This window comes from Canis lupus, chromosome 13 (assembly GCF_048164855.1).
Source record: "Canis lupus baileyi chromosome 13, mCanLup2.hap1, whole genome shotgun sequence".
Classification (NCBI taxonomy): domain Eukaryota; kingdom Metazoa; phylum Chordata; class Mammalia; order Carnivora; family Canidae; genus Canis; species Canis lupus.
The window spans coordinates 44665372-44690007 of NC_132850.1; the positions used below are offsets into that span (position 1 = coordinate 44665372).

At 37.2% G+C, this 24636-nt stretch overlaps 1 long non-coding RNA gene across 1 annotated transcript in view; it reads right to left on the bottom strand.

The window, feature by feature from the left end:
* Positions 1–615: 615 nt before the first annotated feature.
* The window catches only part of LOC140603023 (uncharacterized), a 37920-nt gene continuing 13899 nt past the window's right edge, over positions 616–24636 (bottom strand). Inside the window, exons 2-4 of the long non-coding RNA XR_012006053.1 lie at positions 5849–5896; positions 2819–2916; positions 616–1440 (exon numbers count right to left, since the gene is read on the bottom strand). This is a non-coding gene — a long non-coding RNA (uncharacterized lncRNA). The remainder of the gene's footprint in view (positions 1441–2818; positions 2917–5848; positions 5897–24636) is intronic.

The window sequence follows — 24636 nt, forward strand, 5'->3', positions numbered from 1 at the left end:
GCACATTACAAAGATCAATAAGAACAAACAAATTCTCTTTTCTCTCAGGTCATTAAGCTAATGCTGCCATTGAAAATATTCCTTCCGCCATAGAAAGGAGGAGAGTATTATTGCACCAACATAGAAAGAGAACACACAAAGTTCAGACATGCTGCACGTTCAGTTCTAATCCTTCAACCACTGATTTCTACCAGGCCCAACCCAATATCTTTCCTAGACATATCTTTCTTTGATATATAAATAATAAATTTTCTTTGATTAAGTTAGTTTCTGACACCTGCAACCAAGAATTGCAACTAATACATCTGGTATGAGGGAGTAGTTGGTTTAAAAAAGGAAATGCCTATTGCAGTAAGTAGATATTTTTACCTTCTTTCAAAAACACAACAAATGAAGCACATGTATGATGCTTCTGAAATGAATTAAGGTTTATATTATAATTTTCAACGGGAAGTCAATGTCAAGAAGTGTGAAAGTGCTGAGATTTTGCCCTACTTGCCAGCTAACAAGTTACCCTGCCATGTTTGCTAGTAGAGACATGACACACCCAGATCAGAAACAAAGGACAGTTTATTACTCATATCAGCTTTTTTTTTTTTTTTTCCAGATTCCCCAAGCCCCAGTTCCCACAGAGTAAATTGACACTGACACATACACTGGGTGTGTTACAGAAGAGAAAGGAACCAAAATCTTTTATAATGAGCATTAAGCTTGCCTGACCTTTGCCCTAGAAAGAGATATCATCTTTATTTTACAGATAGTAAACAAACTCGCCCTTTGCTCAAGAGGGAGGTATATCTTCCAAGGCTGTTCACTACAAATATTGTTGACAAGATAGTCTGAAATAAAGGTACTCAGTGTCTCTGCTCTCAAAACCTACAGTAATACAAGAGACCAATGGAGAACTATGACTCAATAATTAGTACAGCAAGAAGCATTAAATATTTATTGAATAGGTACCTTTTGTCTGCTATGAAGAATCTTATATTTTCCTTTTAAACTTATTATAGACTAATATTTAGAGCTATTGTAAAATGGGGGATTGTTGATATAACATTTCAAGGTTGGTTACTTAGGAATACAGTTCATATGATTTTGAACACTTTTATTTCCAGAAAACAAATAGAATATTATCCTTCAAAGACATATCACTCATAACCTATTTATTGATAATAAAGGATGAGATTTTTTAAAAAGGAGTACATCTCAGCTAGATATTGAAAAGAGATCAATCTTATATAAATGATTCACAAAAAAGATATCAAAACCAATAGTGCAAAGATAATATGTTCAAGATGATTTATAAGTCCAAATAAGCTTCTAATTGTTGAAAGTGGGGAAAAGTTTTTCTACAGTAGAAGCATAGGGTGGATAAAGATGAGAAGGATTTCCATTGTTCTGTGTCACAGTCTTTCTTTCAATCTGGTCTTCTCTCTCTGTCTGCATCACCAGAATATTAGAAAAAAATGTTTAAGGCAGAAAAGGCAGAGTTGTCAGGCTTTGCAGTAACCTCTCCATTTTACTAAAACTATAATCAAAAAGCTTTACAGTGGCCTTCAGGAAGCTTCATGATCTGCACCTACTCAACCACTAGCTCTCAAACTTCATTCCAGTCCAGCCCCACGTACATCTTGGTTTTTCCTTGAACACACAAGGCTTGTCTTGGAGACTTGGCACTGTTGTTATTTGTGCCTGAATTGTTGTTCCCCCCAAACATCTATATGGGCAACTCTCACTTTCCTAAACCTTTGAGCAAACGCTGCTTTCTTGGGGCAGCCCAGGTGGCTCAGTGGTTTAGCACCACCTTTGGTCCAGGGTGTGATCCTGGAGACCCAGGATCAAGTCCCACGTGGGGCTCCCTGCATGGAGCCTGCTTCTCCCTCTGCCTGTGTCTCTGCCTCTCTCTCTGTGTTTCTCGTGAATAAATAAATAAAATATATTTTTTAAATGTTACTTTCTTGTTGAAACCTACTCTAACCACCCACTTTAGGAATGGCTACTTACATTCCCACCACCCTCACTCTCTTGTTCCTCTTTACCCACCATGTTTTTTTTAAATTTTCCCATAGCACTTCTCACCTTCCAATATGCCATATAATTTATAATATTTGTTTTCTGTCTACTCTCATTAAAATATAAGCGACATAAGGACAGAGATCTTTTTTGTTTTGTTCATTAATATATTCAAGTATCAAGTATAAACTATGTCTACTACATTGTGGGCGCTTAAATATACTGAATGATGAATAGGTGAATATAGTATCATTCACTTAGCTTTAACTCTCGTGTCACTTAACATATACAAACCATGGAAACACACAACTTGATGAACCTTTCTGAATAAAATAGGAATAGTCGGGGATCCCTGGGTGGCGCAGCGGATTAGCGCCTGCCTTTGGCCCAGAGCGCGATCCTGGAGACCTGGGATCGAATCCCACATCGGGCTCCCGGTGCATGGAGCCTGCTTCTCCCTCTGCCTATGTCTCTGCCTCTCTTTCTCTCTCTCTCTGTGTGACTATCATAAATAAATAAAAAAACTTTAAAAAAAAATAGGAATAGTCGCACCTGGTTCACTGGATAGTTACATGAATTAAATGAGACTCTGTATAGAAGGCATTTAGCACAAAGCCCAGCATAGAATTAGAATGAACTATTGGCTATATAAACAAATTTGAACTCCAATTTAGAAGAGTGCCAAATTCCATTAAGGACCAAATATTTCTAGATATCTTTCCTGAGTTGTAATTGAGAACTCAGACCCTCAGAATGGAGAAAAATATTTATTCCCAGATGTATTACCATGCTGTGGCTTACAGACCTGAAGTTCACAATGTTCCAACTTGCCACTTCTTGTCTAAAAGAATTTTGTTTCATCCAAAACTTGGAGGTCTCTTCATTTAATTTTCTTCCACATCACTAAAAGAAAAAAAATTAAATAATTCATCCCAACACGAATTCATGAGATCTAATTATTGGCACTTTACCTTACAAAAATATAATCACTTACCACTTCTTCTAGTTCAGTTCCAGACAGACAAACAAGATTCAATCCTGCCAAAGACTGACCCTGACTGTGGACTTTCTTAGGAAAGGAGCAGGTTTGGAACAAGATTTTTTTTTCAAAGATTTTATTTATTTATTCATGAGAGACACACAGAGAGAGGGAGAGGCAGAGACACAGGCAGAGGGAGAAGCAGGCTCCACACAGGGAGCCCGAAGTTGGACTCGATCCGGGTCTTTAGGATCAGGCCCTGGCCTGAAGGCAGCGCTAAACCGCTGAGCCACCAGGGCTGCCCTGGAACAAGATTCTAAACTCATTTCTGCTTCAGGATTCTTATAAGCCTGAGCTTCCTGTGGATAATAAGAGACCTCAGAATAGTAGCAACAGTAGATCCCAGCCCCCTGGGGTAGTTATTGAGCTTATAATGAACTCTAAGAACCTGAATCATGTACTAGACATGCAATGCTCTAGAAGATACAAGGGTAATAGAAAGTGGTTTGAAAAGTTATAGCAACAGTTATTGCAAAAATGGCAGGCTATGAATTGACTATATGAATGCTAAATCAATGTAGAATAAAGAATTGAAAGAAAACCAAAAGTAGGGGCACCTACTTAGCTCAGTCAGTTGAGTGTGCAATTCTGTTTCTGCTTGAGTCATGATTTCATGGTTGGTGGAATTGAGCTCTGGGATCAAGCTCTGTGTCTGGCTCTGTGCTCAGTGGGGAGTCTACTTGGAGATTCTCTTCCTCTGCCCCTCCCCCCACTTCTGTGAGCTCTCTATTTCAAATGAACAAATGAATCTTAAAAAAAAATAAAAGGAAACAAAAACTATCGGAAGGATCAAGCTGCAGTCCTTCAGTTCTGCAGAGGTTCTGTAGAGGCCCTGAATGCTTCTTTTCTTAGTCAAAACACCAGCTTAAAATAGTATAAGTCAAAAGAAACAATTTACTAAAATGAGACAGACATATCTTATGGAACTCAAGGGTAGTTGGGCTTCTTATATAAAGGGATGTAACCAGGAAATGGAAAAGTGTCCATAATTCAAGAAAATATTTGTTCTCTCAGTCTCTCAACTCTCTTCACAAACTCATTTTTTTTTCTCTATGCCTACATGCTGTCTCTGCTTCTCAGTATGCAGAAGTTGGCTGCCCTGGAGCTCCCTAGTTTACACCACCCCACTTCCAGCCACTGCAGAGACTAACACAGCCCTCTGAATCCAAATGCCAGACTCCTGTGCTAGAGAAATGAATTTGTATAGCTTGGGTTAGATATATTCCTATTCCTTTCTTTCCCCTCACCTGCCTCCTCCAATTAACTGTAGCCCAACCAAATATAGCTGACTTGAAGGAGCAGGACAGCGCACCTCCACAGGTGTGTGATCATATTGAATTCTGAGGGAATAAGACGTTATTGTAATTTGGGCAAGTATTCAAGAACTTATTACTCCTCCATCCTTACCCCACACCTGTGAAATTCTGTGCTCCTTTGAATTCTTCCTCTATGAACTCTCTGAGGGCCTAACCATGGGGTAGAAAGAGAACAGATTTCAAGTCCTGAGTTAGGATTTCCACAGCTCCTTTCTTCCAAATTCTTGCCTGTAGCCTATCCCTATTGAGCAGCATCTGGATCAAACCCTGAAATTTCCGCCTCAAGTTCAGGGATTGAAGGCGGCTGGCATTTTCCTTCCCTCTGGCTTATTACAGGTAGTTTCAGATAAAAAGTGACAGAGACTTTACCAGCCACTGCTTATATAAGAAAAATAAAATATGGTCACTCCCCTTCATTAGTAGAGGAATGACAAAAAGAACAAAAAATTACAAAACACTATCAGAAACACAATCACGTAGAAAAAATTGACAGCACAGAGGAGAAAATCAGCAACTCATGTTAACAACCTTTTTTAGGGGACACCTGGGTGGCTCAGCCAGAGCATCTGCCTTCGGCTCAGGGCATGATGTCAGGGTCCTGGGATCAAGTCACACATCGGGTTCCCTGCATGGAGCCTGCTTCTTCCTCTGCCTGTGTCTCTGCCTCTCTCTCTGTGTCTCTCATGAATAAATAAATAAAATCTTTAAAATAATACCCTTTTGGGATCCCTGGGTGGCGCAGCGGTTTGGCGCCTGCCTTTGGCCCAGGGCACAATCCTGTAGACCCGGGATCGTATCCCACGTCGGGCTCCCAGTGCATGGAGCCTGCTTCTCCCTCTGCCTGTGTCTCTGTCTCTCTCTCTCTCTGTGACTATCATAAATAAATAAAAATTTATAAAAAATAAAAATAAAAATAAAATAAAATAAAATAAAATAAAATAATACCCTTTTTTTAAAAAAAAAGCCATTATCCTTAGAAAGCAGCAAAGGGAAAGCAGCAGTTGTTGGTATTTTGTGGATAAAAAAGTTCAAGCAACCAAAATTAAACAATAAAATGGCTTCTCTAGAATGTTACATGTGATTGCAAGACTGAATTTTCTCTTTGTATATTAAAGAATTCTATGGTAAAGAAACAATTAAGATTTAGCCTTGGTAAAGCACATGAGCATTAGTATTCTTTCTAAGTTTAAATTGATAGATGATTTTTGGTACATTCAATAAAAAAATTTAACAGTACATCTTTTGAGTGAGTTATGCGTAAATTAACCGGAAATACTCATGCTTGGCAATAATTTCATTCATAAAGTAATTTAATTGTGTCAGAGTGCTGCTAATTTAAACAAGATGACCTATCCCAAACATGACATTCTTGCATCAGCAGGAGATTCTTAGCTAATAGTATCATAATTTCCAACGGATATTCCAGAAGACATACACATAGCAGTGTCATTATTATAACAGCTCCACAACCATCACTCACCAAAAAAACTATCCTGGTACCTCCATCTTTTCATTCAGAAAACAGCTCCTGTAAATAAAAAAATGAGTGATAGGGCTGAGGCAGTACTTGGAAGAAATTGCGAAAAAGTGAACATCTCTGTTTCTCAGAACCACCACTCTTCCTTCGTAGTTTTAACAGAAGTCTTAATTTATTATATTATCTTTGCTTTTATGTTGTCTTGAGTGAAATTCAATTCCATCTCTCCCTTTGAGTCATGTGGAGTGGCTGCTAATGGGAATGATGACAGCACAGGATTGAGTCATACAGTCAAGAGGGAAAGAAAAGCTGCTACAGCTGATTATCATTTCTCCAGATGCCCCAGCACAGCTCAAGTAGCAGTGATTATAAATTATAAGTGCAGGTCCTTTCCAAACAGCAATGGCAAAGTTAATCGGAGAAAAACAACTGGACATCTTTGTGCCAAGTATTTATTGTGTGTGGCACAAAGTGCAGGGTTACAAAATCTCTATCTTCAAGAAACTGGTAAACCAGTTCCAAAGACAAGCCATAGACATATAAAAATTTGCAAAACAAAACCATGGTTAAATTTACCAATGGTAGTAAGGAAAGCATTTATTTACAGGATAATAGAGATTTACATAAGCACAGTACAACAGTATACAGAATTCTCACTGGCATAGTCTCATTTAATCCTGATAATCAATCTGAGAAATTGGTCTTGTCTCTCTTTTACAGATGAGAGTCCAATGGTTCAGCAATTTCAAAGTCACTTTCTGACAGTTCTAGTAATGAGGCAGCTTTCCTGATATTTTCTTTTACCAGTCGTTGAGTTATTGTGCTATGTTTAGATAGAACTAAGATACGGAGGACCAGGTTAAGACCATAGGTTGTCATGATCTCCTTTGTTGGGCATAGGTATTACCAGAGTTGAACATCTGGAAAACAAGCAGGTCTCCAAACAAGAACCCAAAACTTTTACATTCAGCCTGCAGGAGAAGGAGCTTTTATTCCTTTGGGCCTCAGTGTCTTGATCTTATTCTTCAAAGAGGGTGGAGACTCCTGATAATTGATATAGAACATGTCCACCCACCACAAAGTGGCTGGCCAGGTCCTCAGAGTGGGACAGGGTTGTCCAGTCCCAGAGGACGTAAACCATTTGTAACCCTTACTATCCTCAATTCATGGTATTTTCTGGCTGTGTTTGTTTGTTTTCCCTTTTGTCCTCACTCAGCCCCAACTTTCAACATCTTAGCTGAATATATTGGTCTTCAGTGCTGAGTTGCAAAGAGCAAATGTACTCCTGAGACATTTGTGGTGTTAAAGGTGGTGGTCCCTGAGGTAAAAGTGAGTCTTAGTCAAATCTACCTATTCTCAAAGTGAAGATTTTTCTATGAACAACTAAGGAGTAGTTGAGGTCATTTTACTAGTAGGGAAGGCAGGAGTTTCCTGTTTGTGAAACAGGTTAGTAAGTAAGGTGGGAGTACTGAACTTCAGTTTTCTGACCTTAACACCACCCCTCTTCCTATTGCCACACCCACCTATCACAGAAGAAGAACAATGTGGAACAGTGCTTTTCATGAGGTAGAGACATGACTAATTAGTTAACACTCCTCAGGAAAACCAGTAGAGAATCTTTGATCCATGGAATAAAATATATTTGTATGTAATCAGAGAGATAAGAAAAGAATTTGAATGTAATGGTCCCACAAACACCTAACAAGGTGATTTTCAAGATGGCAGTCATCAGAAGTTTTGAATGCTGAATTTACTCAAGGCTTCATTTTTCAAAGTGCTCTTAAATCTCTTTTGTATCCCCCACCTTTTTCTCCATTGAAAGGTAACTTCAGACTTTAAAACTCCCCACCACTCAACCACCATATCCACTGGACAGTTGGTACATAGTGTGATTATACTTCTACTATTCACCCATCATATCAAGTCTTTCTACCTCACAGCCACAGCTATATCCCAACAAGGTTGTGAACTAAGACATGCTAAGGCAGTCTCCTGTATCCTCAGTCTTTTCTGGAATTCTTGCAACTCCTATGTTTGAAATGACTAAGCTCTAGAGGAGTTTGAATTTGCCTCCATCAGTATATCACTAAAACTAAATTTTAAATTTGTTGGTGCTGTGACTGCTGAACTGCTCTTTAGCAAATGTAACAGGAACAGATACATTGCACAGTTTGAAACCAGTGACTAATATGAAATTTTGCAGTATTTATGCAAGGTGTCACTTCACATTAACCAAAATTTTTGAGTTTGAACCTACCTTAAATATACATAAAAACTATAATAATTTACTCAGATATTTATTTCCCACAAATGATCTACAAGTAACTCTACTCTGCTTCTCTAGTTAAAGATGACCTGAAAAATAAAAGAAGAAAAAGAACAGTTTTTAAAGAAGCACTTAGCTTGTAAAATTACAAGATGATTTTTTCTTGTGGTTCATAAACTGGCTCTGAGGACAACTCTGAGAAAGTGATGTTAAAATGCTGGAGCTAAGGAATCATCAGGAGAGTTAAGTGTCTAGTTTTCCAAGGTAACAATTTTCAAGGGTACAGTGCTGCCTTCTCTTTATGCTTCCTTCTTTTTTGAAGAGGTTTCTGTTGAAAAAAGTTGATCTTGCTTTTTAATGGTTTTATATATATATATATTTATATATTCAGATATATAAAAATATATATGAATATAAATATATATCAATATAAATATGAATATATATTCATCATTCAGATAAAATATTCTCATATATTTCAATAATAATTTGTGTCCACTTTATTAGCTTTAAAGCAATACAATTATAAAAAATACACCAAAATATATCAGTTTTCATCTCAGGCTAGGGGACAGAGTGTGATTGTTATAGTTTTTGTTTCCTTATGGCTTTCTGTATTTTCCATATTTCCTACATTGAGAATGTATTTCTTTTATAATCAGAAAAAATTAAGAATTATTTATAAAGTAAGCTTATTCATACTGAACTCTGGGGGGGCGGAGGGTGTTAAGCAGTACCATTATTCCTTCTGAGAAAAACCAAAATTTCCTTTCATAAGAAGAAATAAGGTTTATATAAGAATTATATAACCAGACTCTGGTTGGCACCCTATTGAAAGAATTTTCTTTGAGTGGATTTTATGATCCCAAATATTAATTCAACACATTATTTCAATGTTCTCTGCTCTGGGTGGCACATTAATTTTCTCTCATTGACTTCCAAGGAGTTCTGTGTGTGAACAAGCTATCTAGGGAATGGAACTGAAACCTGGCTCAGCAGGCACTCAGCATCTTCTGTCATGGTTCTCTTCATTGTTTACATAGCCCAGAATTCTTTTGGGCCAGGGAAGCATTTGTTTATTGAATTTTCCTTAAGATGCCAGTAGGTTTAAATTAAGGAGGACTTCATTTAGAGAAAAAGCATGCAGAGGGGTTTCATAACACAAAGAATTTGAGAAAATAGAAATATTTTACCCATTCATTTGTTCTTCTCATCTTGAGTAATGTTACGTGTCCAACTTAGACATGGGCAAGCCTCTTTTTTTTTCTTTTTTGTAGGGTTCTTTTTAAATTAAAAATTATTCTGTAGTGTAATTAAAATCCCAACTTTTTAACTGCTTTAAGGTCTTTCCTCTTTATTCTTATTCACATCAACCCTTCTGGTTCAGGTAACAATAGAAAACCTGATTTAACTGTCATATACTGATGAATAAAGTTAAAAGTTAGATTCTTCTGGTTTCTACAGTTTTCTTCCAGTTCCATAAGGAATTGTTATTAGGGAATCAATGAGCCTTATTTCTCTAAAGATAGAATTTATATTTTGCCCTCTGACATGTGTTGTTATTCTCAGCATGACTCTAGACTAGATATGAAAATCTGATATTGCCAGTGGATACTCACTCAGTAATGAAGCAGAAGTAAAACAAATTTTCCAGTCTTGTTTTGGATTAGACACTAGCTACTGAGCTTTACTTGACTCTGGGTTTTTGTTTTGTTTTGTTTTTGTTTTTTGACTCTATGTTTTAAGGCAACTCAATGTCCATTTTATTTTCTTTATGTACCTGGACATCAACCTCCATTCAAAGCAAGTGTGAAATGGTATCAGTTAAGAAAATATTAGCAGCCAGAGACATCTTTTTTTTTTTTTTTTTGCAAACATTTCAAGCTCATCTCATTTCACTAGATTTCTATTCATAGATAGAGTATTCATAGATAGAGTATCCATATGCAGGGGTAGCCTGGGTGGCTCAGCGGTTTAGTGCCGCCTTCAGCCCAGGGCCTGATCCTAGAGACCCAGGATTGAGTCCCACATTGGGCTCCCTGCATGGAGCCTTCTTCTCGCTCTGCCTGTGTCTCTGCCTCTCTCTCTCTGTGTCTCTCATGAATAAATAGATAATCTTAAAAAAAAAAAAAAGAAAGAAATATCCATATGCAAAATACGAAGATAAGGTAAAATACAGTCACTGGGGGTACCATTTCTTTATTTATGAAGGAGTTAATACAAGTTTAAAAGACACAATTCCTAAAAATCATTCCTTTGGTTTACTTGGAGTTCTCAAGGTTCTAATATTATAATATTACTTTGAAGGTGTAACAAAAAGAAAAAATGTACATAGATTCACAAATCTCTTGGTTCCTCAAATAAAAGTACATTTCTTAAAAAAGAAAACTTCCAAAAGCATTTTAAACTTATATTCCAGTGTAGTTAACATACAGTGTTGCATTAGTTTCAGGTGTACAGTATAGTAATTTACCACATCCATACATTACCCAGTGCTCATCACAAGTGCCCTCAGTTTGTTTTCTGTAGCTAAGAGGCTGTTTTGTTGGCCTGTCTTTGTCTTTTTTCCCTTTGTTTATTTGTTTCTTAAATTCCACATGAGTGAAATCATATGATATTTGTCTTTCTCAGACTGATTTATTTCACTTACCATTATACTCTCTAGCTTCATCCATGTTATTACAAATGGCAAGATTTCATTCTTTTTTTATGGCTCAATAATATTCCTGTGTGTGTGTGTGTGTGTGTGTGTGTGTGTGTGTGTGTGTGTGTAAAAACCTCTTCTTTATCCAATCATCTATCAGTGGACACTTTGGCTGCTTCCATAGTTTGGCTATTGTAAATAATGTTGCTGCAATAAACATATGGGTGCATACATCCCTGTGAATTGATGTTTTTGTATTTTTTTTTATAAATACCCAATAGTGTGATTACTGGATCATAGGGTAGTTTTTAAGTTTTCGAGGAACCTCCAATACTGTCTTCCAGAGTGGCTGCACCAGTTTGCATTCCCACCAACAATGCACGAGGGTTCCTTTTTCTCCATATCCTCACCAAACACTTATTGTTTCTTGGTATTTTATTTAGCCATTCTGACAGGTTTCAGGGGATATCTCATTGTGGTTTTGACCTGCATTTCCAGATGATGAGTGATGTTGAACATCTTATCATGTGTCTTTTGGCCATTTGTATCTTCTTTGGAGATGTATCTGTTAATGTTTTCTATCCATTTTTAATTGGATTATTGGAGTTTTTCATGTTGACTTGTATAAGTTCACTATATATTTTGTATATTAACTCCTATCAGATATACCATTTACAAATATCTTCTCCTATTCAGTAGGTTGTCTTTTTGTTTCGTTGACGGTTTCTTCTACTGTGCAAGCACCTTTTATTTTGGTATAGTCCCAACAGTTTATTTTGTTTCTCTTGCCTGAGGAGACATATCCAGAAAAATGTTGCTGGGGTCAATGTCCAAGAGATTATTGCCTATGTTCTCTTTCAGGAGTTTTGTGATTTCAGATCTCACAGTTAGAACTTTAATCCATTTTGAGTTTATTTTTTAATATGATGCAATAAAGTGGTCCAGTTTTATTCCTTTGTGTGTAGCTTTCCAGTTTTCCCAATACCATTTGTTAGAGAGACTGTCTTTGCTCCATTATATATTCTTGCCTCTCTTGTCATAGATTAATTGACCATATAAGTATGAATTTATTTCTGAGCTGTTTATTCTGTTCCATTAATCTATGTGTCTCTTTTTTTGTGCCAGTAGCACTCTGTTTTTGTTACTCTAGCTTTGTAATATAACGTGAAATCTTTAATTGTGATTCCCCTAGTTTTGTTTTCATTCTTCAAGATTGCTTTGTCTACCTGAGGTCTTTTGTGGTTCTATACAAATTTTAGAATTATTTGTTCTAGTTCTGTGAAATTGCTGTTGGTATTTTGATGGAGAATTAAATCTGTAGATTGCTTGGAGTAGTACAGACATTTTAACATTTTAACAATATCTGTTCTTCTAATCTATGAGCATGGAATGTCTTTCCATTTCTGTGTCATTTTCAAGTTCTTTCATCAATGTTTTATAGTTTTCAGAGTACAGGTTTTCACCTTGTTGGTTAAGTTTATGCCCAGGTATTTTACTATTTTTGGTGCAATTGTAAATGGGATTGTTTTCTTAATTTCTCTTTCTGCTGCTTCATTAGTACTGTATAGAAATGCAATGGATTTCTGTACATGGATTTTATATCCTGTGACTTTACTGAATTCATTTGCCATTTCTAGTAGTTTTTTGGTGGAGTCTTTAGGGTTTTATATATAGAGGATAATATCACCTGCAAACAGGGAAAATTTTACTTCTTCTTTACCAACTTGGATGCCTTTTCTTTCTTTTTGGTTGTCTTATTGCTGTGGCTAGGACTTTCATATCATGTTGAATAAAAGTGATGATAGTGGATATCCTTGTCTTATTCCTGACCTTAGGCAAAAAGTGCTCAGTTTTTTGCCCATTGAGTAAGATGTTCTCTGTGGGCTTTTCATATAAGGCCATTATTATGTTGAGGTATGTTACTTCTAAACTTGTTTTGGGGATCCCTGGGTGGCGCAGCGGTTTGGCGCCTGCCTTTGGCCCAGGGCGCGATCCTGGAGACCCGGGATCGAATCCCACGTCGGGCTCCCGGTGCATGGAGCCTGCTTCTCCCTGTGCCTGTGTCTCTGCCTCTCTCTCTCTCTCTCGCTCTGTGACTATCATAAATAAATTAAAAAATTAAATATTTAAAAAAAATAAAATAAACTTGTTTTGTTGAAGGTATTATCATAAATGGATATTGTATTTTGTCAAATGCTTTTTCTGCTTCTATTCAAATGATCATATGGTTTTTATTCTTTCTCTTATTGATATGATGTATCACATTGATTGATTTGTGACTATTGAACTATCCTTGCATCCCAGGAGTAAACTCCACTTGATCACAGTGAATAATTTTTTAATGTATTGTTGGATTCAGTTTGTTAATATTTTGTTGAGAATTTTTATGTCTATATTCATCAGAGACACTGGCCTGTAGTTCTCTTTTTTTGTGGTGTCTTTATCAGGGTTTGGTGTCAGGATAATACTGGCCTCATAGAATCAATTTGGAAGTTCCCCTTCCTCTTCTATTTTTTGGAAAAGTTTGAGAGGAACAGTTATTAACTCTTCTTTAAATGTTTGATAGACTGCTCCTGTGTTGCTATCTGGTCCTGGACTTTTGTTAATTGAGAGTTTTTTGAGTACCAATTCCATTTTATTATTGGTAATAGGTGTACTCAAATTTTCTATTTCTTTTGGCTTCAGTTTTGATAGGTTATAAATTTCAGCATTTTTTAAAAGGGCAGTGTGGGGAAAGGGAAGGGAGAGAGAGAATCTTAAGCAGGCTCTATGCTCAGTGCAGAGCCTGATGAGGGCTTGATCTCACAACCCCAAGATCATAACCTGAGTCAAGATCAAGAGTCAGGCACTTAACTGATTTAGCTACCCAGACACCCGTTTCAGTATTTTAAAATATTGTAGAAATGTATAATTGAATGAGTGGGGGGCTCCTGAGTGGCTCAGCCAGTTAAGTGTCTGCCTTTGACTCGTGTCATGATCCCAGACTACTGGGATCAAGCTCCACATTGGGCTCTCTGCTCGGCAGGGAGTCTGCTTCTCTCTCTCCCTCTGTTCTCTCTCTCTCTCTCTCAAATAAATAAATAAAATCTTTTTTAAAATAATAGTTGAATGGGTGGCACAATAACCATTTATTGAGAATGTCTATGATATCAAGAATTTGTTTTTAATTTCATGGATAAATATATATTATTACATTATGGAATTCCTTCAAAAAGATGTGGGAATTGGATTTGCAAAGACTTTCTCTGCAGTTTACAGATTATCTCTACTTCATACATTTTATGAAAATTGTTTAAAAATATTTTGTTTTCCAAACTGTGGTCAAAGTTATTCTGTCCAAGGAAGTCCCATCTCCAAAAATTGCTTTATTTTAGAGGGAGAGAGAGAGAAAGTATGTGTTCATGATTTGGGGGAGGAGGGCTGAAAGGAGAGGGAGAGAGAGCATCTTAAGCAGACTCCATGCCCAGCATAGAGCCTGGGGTAGGGCTCCATCTCACAACCCTGAGATCATGACCTGAGCCAAAATCAAGAGTCAGATGCTTAACTGACTGAGTCACTCATGTGCCCCCTTTAGGAATTGCTTTTAATTACAGGTAATTAGGATGGTGTACCAATTACTTGCAAGCACTTCTTACTTTTTGTTAACCAAGTCTTGATTTTTAGTTCATGTTTTAATGTTATTTTCAGTTCATTTAAATTTCAGAAAGTTAATGTGGACAATACAATTATAAAAGCAGTCAGCTTTCCTTTCTCTTAGAGCTGTTTGTAATTGGTTTGGCCCTGGCCACAATTATTCTAGAACTAATATCCATCAATTGCATACAATGTTCCAAACACTATGCTTGGTGCTAAGTAAATAATGGTATGACTAAGCAGACTATTATCTCTAGTCACCAATAATGTAATGGGAATAACTGCTACTCAACCAACAATAACCAAACAAAGCAAAACAGGTTCTAAGAAGAAGTGCAAAATACTATGGAATCCCATAAGGAAAAATTAATATTGAGTGAGGTTTTAGAAAAGGTTCTCTGGAGGAAATTACATTTAGGCTGAGACCTAATGGTAGTTATCTCCCAAAATTTTTCTCCTTATACCACTGTAATAGGACTTTACCTGGATATATAGAGGTTCAGAACAAAGACTCCTTCCTTTCTTTGGAGCTAAATGAAGTCAAATGACTAATTTTTGGCAAAGGAAATATGAATAGAGACAATGTATGGAACTTTTGTACCCTCAGAGGGAAAGTATATGATCTTATTTCTCTTTTCCTCACTTTCTACTGTCTAGAATATGATAATGGAGACAAGGCATCCTAGAGAACATGATTAAGGGAAATCCTATGAGGATAGCAAAATAATAAGAAAAGAGTATGGGCCTCTGTTGATATTAAGAGTATAGTAATCATACCAACTTAAATAAACCTGTCTTATTTAAATCACTGTTATTTTTGTTCTCTGTCACACACAGTTGTACATATATGTTAACACTGTCTTGAAGGAACAGGCTACATAAACCAGAAGAAGAGAACAGCTTCCTAGACAAATAGATAATTATGCAGAACTCATTCATGAAACTAAACTTATTCAATATTTCTGGAATGGAAGTAGATAAAGGCAGATTTATCAAGATGAAGTTGTAAAAGTGCTATAGCAGATTGTTGTAGAAATGACCACCAATTTATTAGTGTCTCCAAGTATTCATCTAAGCCTGACCATGTGATTTCCCTTGGCTAACTAGACAGCACCCAAGAATGTTAGCAAAGACTTGAAAAGTGCTTATACATAACGTTTTCTCCCTCACATTGCTTTTTTTTTTTTACATTGCTCTTTTGAACCCTGAAACTACCACCTGTGAACAAGCCTGAGCTAGCTTGTTGAAAGATGAGAGACCATGTAGAGCAGAAATGTATAGTCCCAGCTGAGCAACTTTAGATAAACCAACCATAATGAGTGAGGCTGTATCTAACCTCCAGCAAAGCTGCAAGATGACCACAGAGATCTGCCAAAATAGCCCAGATGAGAAATGCCTAGCTGACCTACAGAATCATGAGCAAATAAATTGTTTTAAGCTGCTATGTTTTGGGGATGCCTGGGTGGCTCAGTGGTTGAGCGTCTGCTTTTGGCTCAGGGCATGACCTTGGAGTTCCGGGATCAAGTCCCACATTGGGCTTCTTGCATGGAGCCTGCTTCTCCCTCTGCCTATGTCTCTGCCTCTCTCTCTCTATTTCTCATGAATAAATAAATAAAATCTTAAAAAAAAATAAGCTGCTATGTTTTGGAATGGTTTGTTACACAGCAAATGCTAACTGATACAAGTAGAGGACAGATATATGATTATGCTTATTATTAATTCACCCCATATTTATTAAGCCACTAACTATATATCAGACAGTGGTTAAGTAGGCAATGGAGATGCACCAGTATCCAAGACACAAGGTCTCTGCCCTTGATGGAGCTTACATTCTTATTGGCCATACTAAGGAATTTGATTTGTCATAAGGAAAATTTAAAAAAAAAAAACTATTAAAAGTCTTTAAAACAAGAGCTAATTAATTCAATTTGCATTTTTAAAAGATTGTTCTAGTTACAATGTGGAGAATAGATTGGAAAGGGTAAGTATATACACTGAAAGATGAGTTAAGAGACTGACACAATAGTCAGATGAGGGATAATTGTGACTTAAACTGAGATGATACCGGTGGACATAAAGAAGAGAGATTAGTTAGCTAAGATACAGAAAGGACAGAATTTGGTAATTGATTAAAACTATAGAGTAGGGAAAAAGGATGATCTAGGATGACTCACAGGTTTCTAGCTTGAGCAAGTCCTCAGTAAATAATTCTGCCATTTACTGGAGTAAAGAACATGAAAAGTAGATAAGGTCTATGTAATAAAGATTGTCAGTTCAGATTGGAAATGCTCATGAAATATTAAAGTAAAAATAGCAAAAAGATAATTCTGGAGCTACATGAAACATCTTATCTACATATATAAATTTGGAATTATTTAGCATAGTGATGGAAATTAACCCACAGGAGTAGATGAGATTGCCTAGAGAGTAGATAGTGAAAAGGAGAAGAATGGAAGACTTTGGACAGAATTTGGAGGAATGACAACATTTAATGGTTTAGCAGAGAAGGAGAATCTATCTAAAAAATTTTTGAGAAAAAAAAATCACCAGAATGGGAACCTAGAATGTGTCTTAATGTAAAAAAAAAAAAAAAAAAAAAAAAGGAAAAGAATATTTTAAGAAAAAAATGGTCAACTCTATTGAATGCTGCTGAGTGGCTAAAATAACTGAAGACTGAAATATCTTACTTGGATATAGTAACTGGGAGGCCATGGATGAGATAGCAGATATTACTATAGAGGAGGACTGCAGTTGGAAGCCAGGATGGAATGGAGTGAAAAGGCAGTGAAAAACAAGGTAAAAGTGACAGTGTATACAACATTGTCAAGAAGTCAGGCTGTGAAGGTGCACCTGGGTGGCTCAGCTGGTTAAATCTCTGGCTCTTTATTTCAGCTCAGGTCATCATCTCCAGGTCATGGGATTTTGTCCTGCAATGGGCTCTTTATTCAGCCTGGAATCTGCTTGGGATTCTCTCTCTCCGTCTCCCTCTGCTCTTCCTCTTGCTCACACATTCTCTCTCTATATCTCTCTAAAAAATTCTTTAAAAAACAAAAAGACGGGGGATCCCTGGGTGGCTCAGGGGTTTGGCGCCTGCCTTCGGCCAGGGGTCGTGATCCTGGAGATCCGGGATCGGGTCCCGCGTCAGGCTGCCTGTGTGGAACCTGCTTCTCCCTCTGCCTGTGTCTCTGCCTCTGTCTCTCTCTCTCTCTCATAAATAATAAAATTTTTTTAAAAATAAAAAACAAAAAGATATCAGGCTGTGAATAGGAGAGGAAAGATAAGAATGTGACCGCACAGGGAAACATGGGGTCAAAGAATGGCTTAAATATTTACATATTTTAATACTGACGAGAAGAAGCCAATAAAGATGAAGAGGTTGAAGCTATACGTTAAAGTAGGGATGAGATTCAGGTGGAGGAGATGATTGTTTATAGGAGACAAAGCAGTTTGTCCAGAGAGTGGGGGGGGGGGGGGAAGAAGAGATAGCAGCAGATGCAGGAATATTTGTGAATCTAGTGGCAAGAAGTCAGAGGAGATCTGATATGATGATTTCTCTCTTTACATGCAAAATACAGGAGGTAGTTGTTATGCTGATAATAAAGAGATGAGGGAAGTGAGACTTGGAGATTTCAGGAGAGTGAAGAAAGTTTGGAATAGTTGTTATGGAAAGAGGGAAAGCAAACTGAGTTGGGAAGCTGGGTAAAATTGCTGAGCACTGTTGAGAACCAAGTTGAATTTGTGAGCATGAATTTTATAGTAGTGCCATTTGAGTTTAGACTGGGGGAGAGGGATTATTGGGATAACCTAGAGTTGAAGGCTTTTCAGGTGAATGTGGCCAATAGGCAAAAGGTCAAGGGAATCATTAGCAAGATAGTTGAACTACCACAGGAGCAAGGAATCTAATCTAAGGAGGATAATGAGAGAGGTAAAAATAGGAGGAAACTGATTTATCAAGAGAAAGAAGAGAGGGGATCCCTGGGTGGTGCAGCGGTTTGGCACCTGCCTTTGGCCCAGGGCACGATCCTGGAGACCCAGGATTGAATCCCACGTCAGGCTCCCAGTGCATGGAGCCTGCTTATCTCTCTGCCTCCCTCCCTCTCTATGACTATCATAAATAAATTTTTAAAAGAAGAGAGATCAATGGCCTAGAGCACCAAATGAGGTAGAACAGGGCAGAAATAGTTAAGCAGGAAGCCTTGAGGACAAGAGGACAAGCAGACCCTAGGGTGACCCCCATGATGCTCACCTCCCAGTGCTCACACTTTTGTGTGATTCTCTTCACTTGAGAGTAAGTAGGACCTATCAATTGCTTCTAACCAATAGAATACAGCAAAGGTAACAAGATGAACATGATTACATTACACAAGACTATAATGGCCATCTTAAGAGGAACCTTGTCTTCTTTGCAAGTTTGAAGAAGCAAGCTGCCACGTTGTGAGCTGAACCATGCACTCATGTCAAGGGCCATGTAATAAGTAACTGAAAATGTCCTCTTGCCAGCAGTCAACAAGAAACTAAGGCTTCCTCTCTTTCTTTTTTTGTTTTTTTTTGTTCGTTTTTTTACATGACCATGTTTATCTTTTATATACATATCTTTTATATATATATTTTTATTGGAGTTCAATTTGCCAACATATAGTATAACACAGTGCTCATCCCATCAAGTGCCCCCTCAGTGCCCATCACCCATTTTTATTTTTGTAAAGATTTTATTTATTTATTTGACAGAGAGAGAGAGAGAGCCAAAGATCATAAGCAGGAGGAATGGCAGAGGGAGAGGGAGAAATAGGCTTCCCGCCAAGCAGGGAGCCCAACTTGTTGTGCCCAAGATTGCGAATCCGAGAAAACCACTAAGGAGCCGACACTGATTCAAGTACATGAGGGTTTATTAACAAGCTCGAGATTGGGTCCAAGTATACCCGACACAGCGGAGCAGGGACTTGGACCCTGAGATGGGTTACAGCTGGGTTTTTATGGGCTGGTCTAAGGGTAAGGTGGGGGTGTGAGAATCTCCAGTAAAGAGGTCTCACAAGCTCTTGCTTCCTTATTCCCATAAGGGCATGCTTTGTGGTTTTTTTCTGTAGCCAAGGTAAGGTAGAGTTCAGTTCCTGGTCACAGTGGCCTGGTCACAGTGGCCTGAGATGGCTGCCGAAGCTACAATGGCTATACTCGTGCCAATGTTAAACTTGAATGGCCCTAATTTTCTCGGCCTCCACACGACTCAGGGCTCGATCCCAGGACCCTGGGATCATGACCTGAGCCAAAAGCAGACACTTAACTGACTGAGCCACCCAAAAGCCCTGAAACTAAGGCTTTCAATCCAACAGCCTGTAAAAAACTGCAATCTGCCAACAATCACATGAGCTTAAAAACAGATCCTTCTCCAGTCTTGCCTCAGTTTAGACTGGATCCCCAGTCAACACCTTTTTGGCAACACTGAGAGACCCTAAAGCTGAGTCTGTACTCCTAACACATAGAAACTATGAGGTAATAAATATGTTTTAAGTTTGTAATGATATTATCACAAAGCATATATAATTAATAGAGAAGATGTAGTCAAATGGAAAAATATCAAACCAGAGGTGATGACAAAGCACAGGGTATTAGCTCCAGAGGAGGTAGAGGACATGAAGTAAAGAAAGGGGTCAGTGGAAACAAGGAGAATTAGAGAAACAAGTTGTGTTATTTGTTTCACAATGACCAAGAACTTATATCTGCAATGAGCTTCAGACTTTAAAAACATGTGATGAAAATAAGTACCAAGAATCCTCAGCTGTGCATATACGGAAAGACGTAGTCTCACATCAATAATGAGAAGATAAGGGATCCCTGGGTGGTGCAGCGGTTTGGCACCTGCCTTTGGCCCAGGGCGTGATCCTGGAGACCCGGGATCGAGTCCCACATCGGGCTCCCGATGCATGGAGCCTGCTTCTCCCTCTGCCCGTGTCTCTGCCTCTCTCTCTCCCTGTGACTATCATAAATTAAAAAAATTAAAAAAAAATAATGAGAAGATAAGCACCATACTGGGACATCTGTGTTTAGTATAAAATGATAATACAAACCACAAGCTCTTTTGGAAGCACCATCATGAACATGGTCTTTGGACATGTCTGTGTTTGTACCATAGCTCTGTGATTTACCAGGTATATGGCCATTAGAAATTATCCTCAGGTCACTGAGTTTTTGTTTCTTTCATGTAAAATGTATTTATTTCAGTGTGGGGTTGCTATAATGATTAAATGAGATGATAGATGCAAAACACTTACTGCTGTGCCCGGCATAAATATAGCTCAAATACAACTCTTTGCTTCAAGAAACTTTGATTTCACAAGAGTAATTGATCAAATGGACTAGAAAGCAATGTCACATAGGCAGTTAAAGAGAGAAAGCTCTTAGAAGAACCAATATGAAAAAATAGCCACTCATCTGTATACATAGAATAGCACATAAGGAATGGAGAAATTCATTATGTCTCACCAAAGATGAAGAAAGAGGAAAATCCTAGTTTTTAAAGAAATGAGATAATGGGTTAAAATTTTACAGAATGTAACAAAAACTTCAGAAATATGATCTAAGTTTTTCCTGAAGAGACACTGAATCAATATCCATACTTCACAAGATCAACACACTTTTAAACGTTTCTTTTCCTGTGAGTAAAGACTTCATTTTAGGACTATCTCCATGTGTACTGCTGGCCTTTGTGTTGGTTTCACATGCAGAGCCTCTCACTTCTTCAGGAGTAAAATAAAATTATACTTCCTCAGGTGCGTATTCTTCCTCATGTTAAGTTATTCTTTAAAAGCAATAAACAATGTACATTTGATGATTAAAATAGAATTATTTTTCATAGGAAAATGAAGTCTAGCTCAGTATGTTTTAAATTCATGCTCCCAAGAATAAACCCACAATTCTCCATTTCTTTACCAAAAAGGGGGGGAAAAGTCATCTGTTTTAAAGGATATGAAATCCTGACATTTGGGTTAATTTACACTTAAATTATCCAAACATATTTCAAAAACTAGTTGATATTTGAGAATATATATTTCAGATATTTTAAATAGAAAAATCACATTTTATGTAAGGTAAACAAACCAAAACACCAAAAGATTGAATCTTGTGGAACCTATGGTCTTATGAAATACAAATAGATTTTAAAGTTAGAAAGCTTTCTTTCTCATCCAACATTTATTCTAAATTTGTGCATGTAAAAATATCTGTAATGTCTACAAAATGCCCAGGTGTTTATAATTATTAATAAGTGAAAATGTTTGCAGAACTTCATGCCCTTGGCCAGGACATAACATTTAGACACATTTCCAACAAAGAACTGAAGGATTTCTTTGATGAGTAAACCACCCATTTTGAAAATAAAAGGGTACATGCAATTCATGAATTTTAGAATAAGGCCAAATTTGTGGTCTCAAACCACCCCACACAAATAATTTTTTAACTATATCATATTCTATCAAATTTTGATATATTGTTGCCTTAGATGTAATGATTTCTTTGGCCCTAAAATTTAAATGCTAAGTTTTTGTTTTAGTTAGAACATTTTTTTACAAATAAATGTATCTGTCCCCGTCCAGACCAATAACCACAAGACTACTGCAAATCCACATTTTAAACTATATGATAAAGGTTTCTATAACATAAATTTTCTCCAGGACAATTATGTTTAAGATAAATAATGTTTTAAATGTTTACTTGAAAATGTTTAAATGATTACATATTTAACTTTGATTTAATTAGATTCATATTTCTCATTTCTAAAGAAATGTTTTGCCAGATTGTCAAATTGAGAAAATTGTACACAGCTTGGCATCTTTGAGAATTAGGTCTTCATCTTGATTAAGGTAGCCTGTTTTGAATAAGTAAGTCTTAGTATTTTTACATTACTCTTGAATTAAACACATCTAGAAATAGAGCATGTTTTCATTCAATAATTAGTAAAGTTCATTTGCATATGTTATTTTGGTGGCTTAGTTGCCAAACATTTAGCTAAATGATAAATAGATACTCATTGACGAATTAAATTTTGCTACAGGGTGGTCTTGATATGAGTCAAAGCCAGAAAATTAATGCTCAAGTTTCCAAAACACCTAATGCACACAAAAAGAATTCTATAGCTGTGTGGGCTTTCAATTCTGTGGATTTATAATGTCTTACATATTTTATTAATTGTCTACATAGTTAAGGTATACTTTTTTACATCATTTACGTAGGGTTGAGATACAAATGAGTTAATTTACTTGATGTAATCATTAATTACTGAATCATCTCAGTTGTAATTCTGTTTATGAGGTCATTTCATGATGTAGACTATTTTCCATTATTTTATAATTAAGTACCATTTCTGAACACCCTCTGGTCCCATTAGCTCACCCTTCCAATTCCATTGAAGTAAAATGTATTAGCAAATTATAACACTGCAGCTGATTCAGGTATTTTAAGAAATTGACATTTACTAAAGAAAAAGTCTAGCATATACTATAAAAATAACACTTTAAGTCACTACCGTTAAATAAAACTGCTTTTTAAAAATAAGTTTGAGGGCAGCCCCGGTGGTGTAGCGGTTTAGCGCCGCCTGCAGCCCAGGGCATGATCCCGGAGACCTGGGATCAAGTCCCACGTCGGGCTCCCTGCATGGAGCCTGCTTCTCCCTCTGCCTGTGTCTCTGCCTCTCTCTCTCTCTCTCTCTCTCTCTGTCTATGAATAAATAAATAAAATCTTTAAAAAATAAAAATAAGTTTGAATCAGTAACAATTCCAAGAGACATAACTTCTACTTCTAGCCATCATGAGAAATATATGCAAGAAACTCCTGTTGCAGGCACCCATGGACCTCCGTTCTAATAGTCCCTCTCTCTGAGACCTACTCCATTCAATGAGCAGAGAGCAAATCAGTGAATTGAGGATTTTCAAGGGCACATGAGCAAAGTTTTTGGAGACAAAAAAAAAAAAAAATTAGATGTGGAGCTGGCTACATAAAAGAGCCTGGTGATAAAGGCAGGTTACAGTCCTTGCAGCTGTGATGAAGTACCGTGAATGCTGCAGATAGAATCCACCTGGGGGATCCCTGGGTGGCTCCGCGGTTTAGCGCCTGCCTTTGGTCCGGAGGGGGGGGCGGGGGGCGACCCTGGAGTGCCAGGATAGAGTCCCACGTCGGGCTCCCAGCATGGAGCCTGCTTGTGTCTCTACCTCTCTCTCTCTCTCTGTCTATCATGAATAAATAAATAAATAAATCTTTAAAAATCAAAAAGAATCCATCTGACTCCGACATGATTCCATCATTCCATCAGTGATTCAACATGATTAAGAATCAACTGTATGTATTTAGTAAAGGTCAACTATCTGTAAAGAAACACATGTAAATGCCATCTGCTAACTGGTGCTCCTGCTCTTAGGGAATTTATATATAGCAATAAAACTTTATTCAGTTAAATTAAATAAGTAAGTATAATGTGTAATGTATAAGAAAAAAGACCTAATTAACCTGTGGTTTTTTAAAAGTTGTTTTACAACAAATGATATGTAGCAAAATAACTAAAATTAATTATGAATAAATTAAATATAAATGGAATATAAATGGAGCAGGGACCAGAGGTAAAGTCTTTTGTGTATCTTACTATAGATTTTATTCTGAATTCACTAAAAATTTACTGAAGAATTTTATCCAGGGGAATCATATGAAATTATTTGTAGCATACAAAAATCCATTTAGTCGCAGTGGGTATAAAGAAGACAAGTTAGAGAAAGAAATTATAAGTGTAGAAACCTTAAGAAATTGTTGAAGTAAATCTGGTAAGAAATGATGGGTTCCTAATAAATAATGGACCGACACAATACTTATCAATAACTGGAGAAACCACTAGATGAAACACTATAGGGATTTTTTTAAAGGCTGGATTAGTGTGATAACACACTAAGCCACGAAAATGCTCTGCATCACCTGCCATCAGGGAAATACAAATCAAAACCACAATGAGATACCACCTCACACCAGTGAGAATGGGGCAAATTAACAAGGCAGGAAACAACAAATGTTGGAGAGGATGCGGAGAAAAGGGAACCCTCTTACACTGTTGGTGGGAATGTGAACTGGTGCAGCCACTCTGGAAAACTGTGTGGAGGTTCCTCAAAGAGTTAAAAATAGACCTGCCCTACGACCCAGCAATTGCACTGTTGGGGATTTACCCCAAAGATTCAGATGCAATGATACGCCGGGACACCTTCACCCCGATGTTTCTAG